Consider the following 7,755-nt stretch of genomic DNA (forward strand, 5'->3'; position numbering starts at 1 on the left):
GGCAAGCTGTGCAAGCTTGTCACAAGCTGTGACTTGCTCTTCAGGGACCAGTGTTACACTTTGAAGCAACAAGCATTGCATGTTAACTTATTGACAAGCACCGTGTGAGTTTGAGCAATCCACTCAGAGAAATGTAATAAGCAGAGTAACTCATTACACCCATCGCATTAACATCCACTCATCCATTTTGTTTTGCCCACCTAATGCATCGCTAAACCAGTTTAGATGAAGCTGCTCTGTGACTGATGCAGTGTGAGCTGTCATCCATCCTCCTCTCACTCACCTGGAGACTCAGGATTCATGTGTCAAACTGCACTGTCTGGGTTTCAGTTTTATGTTCAACATCATAATTCTTTAGACAGTAGCCAATAAGCTGCAGCTGCCTGCGTTGGAACCACTGATGTGAAACTGGATTTTAGAGTTTTTGACAGGCAGGAAACAGACTTGGAAAGAGCCATTGTGTCTCTACTCCACCATAAGACTCAATGCTGCCTCCCACGAGGATGTGTCCCGAGTTCTCTTATTACACTCTACAAATATAACCACACTACAGCGTAACCAGGTAAATATATTGTGAGGTTTGTGGGAGACACAACTTGATATCCTGCAATGATGAGTCAGGACAGTTTCTGCTTATGAATGTAATAACAAAAAGCAAATATGCATTTAAACTGTTCTCTCTGGTAGCAGCATATATATTTTAGGGATTTATGAAAATATAGATTAAGTGCACAAGTTTTAATATATTGTGGATTTTCTTAAGCTCACACAGCAAAGAAATGTTATGTTATGAAATGCTATCTATATGATGTTATTAAATGTCAGCATTTAATAATAGTATGTAACAATATTTGCTCAACCGTCCTTTAGAATCTTACAGAAAAAAATACAGTCTTTTTGTAGTTTTAAACTAGCTTCTGGTATTCTTTTGCCTAAATGTGTGACTGTTCTTGTGGAAAAAATATAGCAATGAAATAAATATCAAACTTCCAAAAATATTGCTAAAAGTGTATGATAAAGAGTAAAGGTCCTGGGAGAGAGCCTGGAGGGACACCAGATGTTACAGGAGTTGATGAAAATGTGAAAATGTGTGTCTAAAAACTCACCGCATGCTATTAACTTTGTCTAGAAGTGACCAAACAATTATACCAGAAGATATCAGACAAGTGGCAACAAAGAACATGCACCTGAGTTCAAATTTGTTACGACAAATTACGACACTTAGTTACGACACTTAGCCTAAGCTTCTTGCATATTGATATGAGGCTGCATTCAATAAACTGATATCTCACTTTGTGAAACAACATAATTTTAAAGGAATTTTGTTTTTATTTTTTATGATATATATATTTTTAGGCTGGGTTGGATAAGAAATGTAAAGCAGATATGTATCAGCAAAACAGCTTCTAATGCAACATCTCACTCCTGAGTGCAAATCAGATTCCACAATTAACACAACAAGCATCTTATTGGACTTTGTCAGGAAACCTTAAGTCTTGAGGGGGGGGAAACAAAAACATCCAAGCTCCACTCAGAGAAATACTCCATTCCAGGTATTATTTAGCCCAAGGAGCTTCTTGTTGTGAGTCTATAACAAAGTTACATAAAGGTCATACAGAAGAGGTTTGTAAAATGCATCCAAAACAATGGAAATAATCAAGCAGAGTCTTTTGTGTGTCTGTAGGCCTGTATAATAATGCAAGTTAGAAGTATCTTATGCCTAATCCCATTTCACTCTTTGCCAATCATTCTTAGCTTTAGTTCTAAGTTTCTAAAGTGTTGGAGGAGTGCTACAGAGTAAAGCTTTTTATCCCTTATAATAATGAGTTTTCAATTGTACACTTAGAAATGAAGGGCAGGCCACAGTCTTGCAAATTCCCTCACAAATGTGAATATCTATAATTGAACAAAAATAACTGTGATGTCCACTTCTGGTAAATTAAATGCTGTATGATTGATTATTTGCAAAAAAGTAGCAAAAGTAACTGTATGAAATGTGTAGTTTACATAAAAGAAATTCATATCAACTGATGTCGTATCAGCTTCTTAAAGGATTGCCTCTTTCTCAGCAAGATATTCTAACCTGAATTAAGTTCCATTGGTAAAAGGACAGATAAAGGTACTGGGTAAACCTTTGGACTTAGTTTTTGTATGTTTTCCTTACAAAGGGTTGCAAATCCTCTGGAGATTCTTTTGAGATTGATGCAACTTTGTGACACTTGAAACCTAAAGTTGAACCTAAAATTACTTTGCTAAGCCACTCATCTTGCTTTGTAGCAAAGGTCCCAAGTGGCTTAAGGCGCTTTGGTGCTCCATACGACACTTGAGTGCAATAAGGAAGCCACAAAGGCAGCTTTACATCTCAGTATGTGAGCTTATTGAACACTCTTTCCCCGTTTTTAGACCTTTACTGTTTGAATTAAACACGCTTACAGCACTGTGAAAAAAGTATTTGCCCTAAGGAGATTTCATTTGTTTTTTATTATATCAGTTAAGTAATTCAAATGATCAAACACATTAATGTAAGAAAATTATAACTTGAGTAAAAACAAAATGCAGTTTTTGAAACGATAATTTTAGCTATTAATATAAACAATTTGACCTGGTAGGATAATTGCATCCTGCACCTAATGACTGGCTGTGTTGTCCATGGTATGTACATTTGCAAGGTGTTGTTCAGGTCTACCTTTCCTAAAATATACAGCACTTAAGTGAGATGGGAACAGCTGTTTACATAGTGAAGACTCAGAAGACTGCTGAAAACTCTTTGTCTCAGTTTCTCTCTGGGGTCATCATACTAGATAAGTGGGTCTTTGCCAAGCAGTCAATTTTGAATGATCTTCTCCACTGCAGTCTGCTTCCAGCAAACAGAAGGACAGAAAGAGTCCACATGGAATGGTTTTCCAGGAGAAAACTTTCAGTTCTGTTTACTTTGGACTGAGTTGTTGCTTATGTAGTGTGGGTTTGAGCTGGTATTAAGATGAGTTTGTTTTTGCTTTCATTGCCAGCAGTCTGACTTGTTTTTTGTATCCAGTTGAGTATACATGTGAACAGTCTTACTTTAAATTAAGTTAAAAAGAAAGACTCATTAAGCGTTTTCTGCAGGTCGCTGCTGTTAGTCCAAAATCAGCCTTGAAAAAGCTATTTAACAAAGTTTTCCTTATTAAAGCAAGCAGCGAAAATAAAGTGTCCTCTTCCCAACTAAACATAAGAAAAACTGTCACTTTATATTTACACTCAGCACACAATTAGTTCGAAGGAACTTACTCAGACAGTGCTACAACGCAGAAAGAGCAAGAGGTTAGATGGTGCAGTCTATTTATCGACTCAAGATGCGGCCACACACTTCTACGAGATAGCACTCATTATTTTAGATGATTATGAGCACAGTTCTTAATAAGCAACCAAAAAAAAAAAAAAACAAAGCAGATGGACTTTTTTTATTGTGAAACTGTCACTTAAAACCAGAAACTGTTTTGGATTAAAATAGCATTACCTCTTTAGGTTTTTGTAGTGTTGTTCTATTTTTTTATTCTTTAAGATTAATTGTTTTTTGTATATCTAATGTGTAAGCCTGCTTTAGCTTACACTTCATAAGAAAGTAAAGTGTTTCCTGTGAAGCTCTGGCCCCAGAGACTCTATAAACTACACATCTTTTTCAGTAACCATCATCTCTGGCGTTTGTGCAGTGGTAGCCTGCAGCAATGTAACCCTTATTCCCCTAGGTCCACTAGACACCCTGTGAGTTTCATAGAAAAACAGCTCTTCATTTTAGCATCTCCTTATTAAAATTTAGCATCTGCCCTTTATGTATTTGAAGCAAAAGATTTTGGAAAAGGATATTTGGTCCTGTGCTGCCAAAACAAGCTATGTGCCGTTGCAGCTGTGGTGCAGGTTTTATTTTAAATGTTTAGTTGTTATTCCATCTGCTTCGTGGTTCACTGGTGTGTGAATGGTGGTGGATTGGGACTTGAGGTGTCACAAGGTTGTTGACGTGTTGCCACCAGAAAATGTCTCTGAGGGGGCAAAAATCTGACAAGTGGTTATAAATCTGTCTAATGGTTTGTGATTAGAAGGAAATCACCCTGACAATAGAAAAAAAATCATGTACATTCTTAGAAAGAAGAAAATGAGAGAGCTTTTATATCTTGGCCATGATAGAGAAAATGTCAAATGTGGGTATGAAAATGAGTAAATGCTTTTAATAGCTCTCTACAATTTGAAAAAGTCACGATAATTGCTTTTATATTACAGTTCTTGCAGTAAGTACAGTTAACAGGTAATAAGGCTTTAATAAATCTTTAAATGTAAAATCCCACTTTGCAATACGCAGCAAACTGCTTTACACTATGAGATTTCCTACTGTTTTTTCAAAAATAATTGGCAAATGCTGAATTTTGAGTTATAGCAATAGTATACTGTTCATTAGTGTTGCCTATCCTCAATGACTATGCAGAATTTAACCAAAGATCTCCTGTTGCTTAGTATATTAAACTGCTTTGAAAGAACATTAATATCCCTGAAGCATCTAAATTTTGCTGTGAGAACAGCAAAAGAACACCTCTGTTGCAGGTGACAGGTCATCACAAAATGACAGAGATTGTGAAGTGAAACCAAAACAATTTATGATTTTAAGTTACTTTTTTACAAAGAGAAATCTGACAAGTTTGTTGTAGATATGTGTTTAGTCACTTTTACTGTCATACACCGCAGGAAAAAAAATGCAATAAGTCTTCTACTTTGCAAATAGAGTCAATGGGGCTGCTTTGCAGATCAGAGGAACAGATCAAACAGATAAGGTTGAAGTAGTTTGGACATGTACTGAGAACAGATAGCAGATACAATGAAAGGTGATGTTGGAGATGGAGCTGTCCAGCTTTATAAAACGAGAAATTCTTGAAAGATTTATAATGCTTTGTTTGTCAGCATCAACCAGTCTTCAATCTGTTGTTTACAGCTCCTACAACACTCTGGCACTCTCTTAGTAACTAACTCATGTAAACATGAACATATCACCCCTTCCAGCTCTGCACTGGCTGAAGGTTCAGTTTAGGATACAGTTTAAACTGTTGCACTACATGGCCTTGCATCACTCTACTTACCCAACTGTTTGAAAACCCACCACCCCAACAGAGCTTTACGGTCTGCTGGAGGTTCCTCGATCAAAATGTAAGCAACGGGGGGTCGGTCTTTTTCTGTTGCTGCCCCATCACTACAAAATAATATTCACTATGAGTTGCACGCCATCTCTTACCTGCTTTTGGTCAAAGTCAGGAGTAAGACTAATTTATTTAAAAAGACTTTTGATGTTTGTCTTTTAGTATTTTTATATCTTCTTTACTTTCTTTTAATTTAGTTTTTATTAGGTTTTTGCTTAGCCCTACATCTATTTTATAGTATTTTGCATTTAATTTTTGACTTTGTAAAAGCCCTCAGTGCGAGTTGTTGTTGGAAGGTGCTACATACCGTAAATTATGTGATTCAAACACTGAAAGACAACAGGAAGATGGTTGGTGTAATATCTGTGGCAACCTCAGATTAGTTGTGAGAAGATTGCTTTAAAGGAATTGCCATCGTGGTATGTGCAGATAAGCATTTTCATCACATTATATTATCTATTTTTCTTTGTCTATGAATCATATCTCAGACTTACATTATTTAAAATGAAAACATAATGCTCTGCAATAGTATATGGAGAAATTTAGATTAAACACTAAATCGTAGTTTTGTTTTTTCTTGTTGAAAAATTGGTGCTAACAGATACAACCTGTTTTTCCTGCAGGTTGGTCTGTCTTTTGTTTAGATCCATCTATGAACTCTCCAGGGAAATGTTATACCAGCTCTGATCAGTCCCTCTAACTGAGAGAACCGACTGCAACACTGCAGCATCACAGGGGGCTTAACTATTCCTCCACCAACGGCAGCCAAATCAACAAATCAGTCAACACTAGACATGGCAGTCCTATCATCACATTCACTTTGCATCATATTATTTTCTGTCATGGTTTTTGTTTTAATCAAAAATGAGGCATTGGTTGGATGTAAACTGAGGTATCTCTTCTGATGAAAGAGGTGCATCAGAAGAGAAAACAACAATATATGCAAAATATCTACTTAAAAATGTGTAACATTTTATTTAAATTCTTTATTTGAACCATCCAAGTATTTTGTATCACATTCTATTAGTTTAAGTCAACTGAATATAGTGCAAGTTTACTGCTATTTGCAAAATGTTGATTGATTATTTTTAGATATTGGCCCCTGGGTTTCATACAGCTATTCTGCTGTTAGGAATCTGAGATGTAGTTTTGATTTTACTTTTAAACTAGGCAAACAGATAAATGCTGTTGTGAAATATTTTTTTGACAAGTTGCCAACCAAAGAGCGTGAAAAAGAGAGTCATGCTGTTATTACCTTATGTGATAAGTTAGATTAATTATCTCTGCATTGCCTACAAACTATCCAAAATGAAACAGCTAATTTTTATCAGGTACTAAAAATGTCTCCTGTTCTGGCTTCTCTTCATTGGCATCCTGTGTTTTAGGATTGATTTCAAGATTGTATTTCTGTCTTTTATCCTATATGTGATCTTCTTAATGTCCACAAGAGCATTTCAGTCAACCAATCATTTTCTCTTAGATGTTTCCTACCTCAAATTCTAGAGGGGATTGAGTTTTTTAAATTTGTTCTCCTAAACTATGAAACTGTGAGCCTCTGACACTGTTGAGACTTTTGATTATAACTTAATTTGATACATTTATCCTGATTGCATCTTTAAACAATTATTTAAAGATTGTTTAAATAATCTTAAACAATCTTTAAATAATTGTTTAAAGATTGTTTAAACAATTACTTAAATTGTTTACAAAACACTTTGTAAAGTGTTTTGATAGAATTTCAGACAAAGACTAAAAACTTAAGGTAAAATATAGCAGGACGTAACCTGCAAACAAAACTAAACTGATTTCTTAAAGAATTTCACATTTGAATTTGATATTCAGCTTTCTCTGCTTTTGCTGTTATTCATTCATTCCTCTATCATTCAGATATTGTCACCCATTTTCAGTCAATTGTCGGCTTTCTGCACAAATCTGCAGCCTGTCCAGAGCACAATGCCAAGTCTGCATCCAGCCTTGAAAGCAAATATTTACCAACCGTATTACCAAATGAGACATCCTGCCATCTGAATAACAAAAGACTTCACCCTTCTTTTAATAAACCTCAGATTCCTAAATCAATCTGAATTAAAGTATTTGATTACCAGTTTCCTAGCAACCAAAGACCACAGCCATCTGTTGCTTCTGCAGGCAGACGAGTCGGCCTGTGCTATAGCCGGCAGGGAGGAATTCCACCACGCTTTCCATCTCTCGAGCTCATGCAGAGGTCTTTCTTTAACGCCACAATAAAGAGAATGAGCCAAAAGGCTATAGTCTGCTGTATCTTCGACGGACCTGTTTTTGAAAGTGCATTCCCTTCAATAATTCAACCTTTGACTGCAGGGGAAAGAAATGCAATATTCATTCAGACAAATGTCCGGCTCCATTTCTTTTCAGACCCTGAGAGGATGACACACTTCCTCTGACACAGCCGACGACAGAGACCAACAGAGATATGCCAAGATAGGTTAACAGAGTTCGTAAAATGGCAACACTGCCAGTGTAAAGTTGAGGCAAATATGTCTAACCACTTTATTAAATTTCTGAGGAGTAGATATGTAACAGCTTCATTAACATTGAACTCTAACTGAAAATATTT

This window comes from Xiphophorus hellerii, chromosome 6 (genome assembly GCF_003331165.1).
Source record: "Xiphophorus hellerii strain 12219 chromosome 6, Xiphophorus_hellerii-4.1, whole genome shotgun sequence".
NCBI lineage: Eukaryota > Metazoa > Chordata > Actinopteri > Cyprinodontiformes > Poeciliidae > Xiphophorus > Xiphophorus hellerii.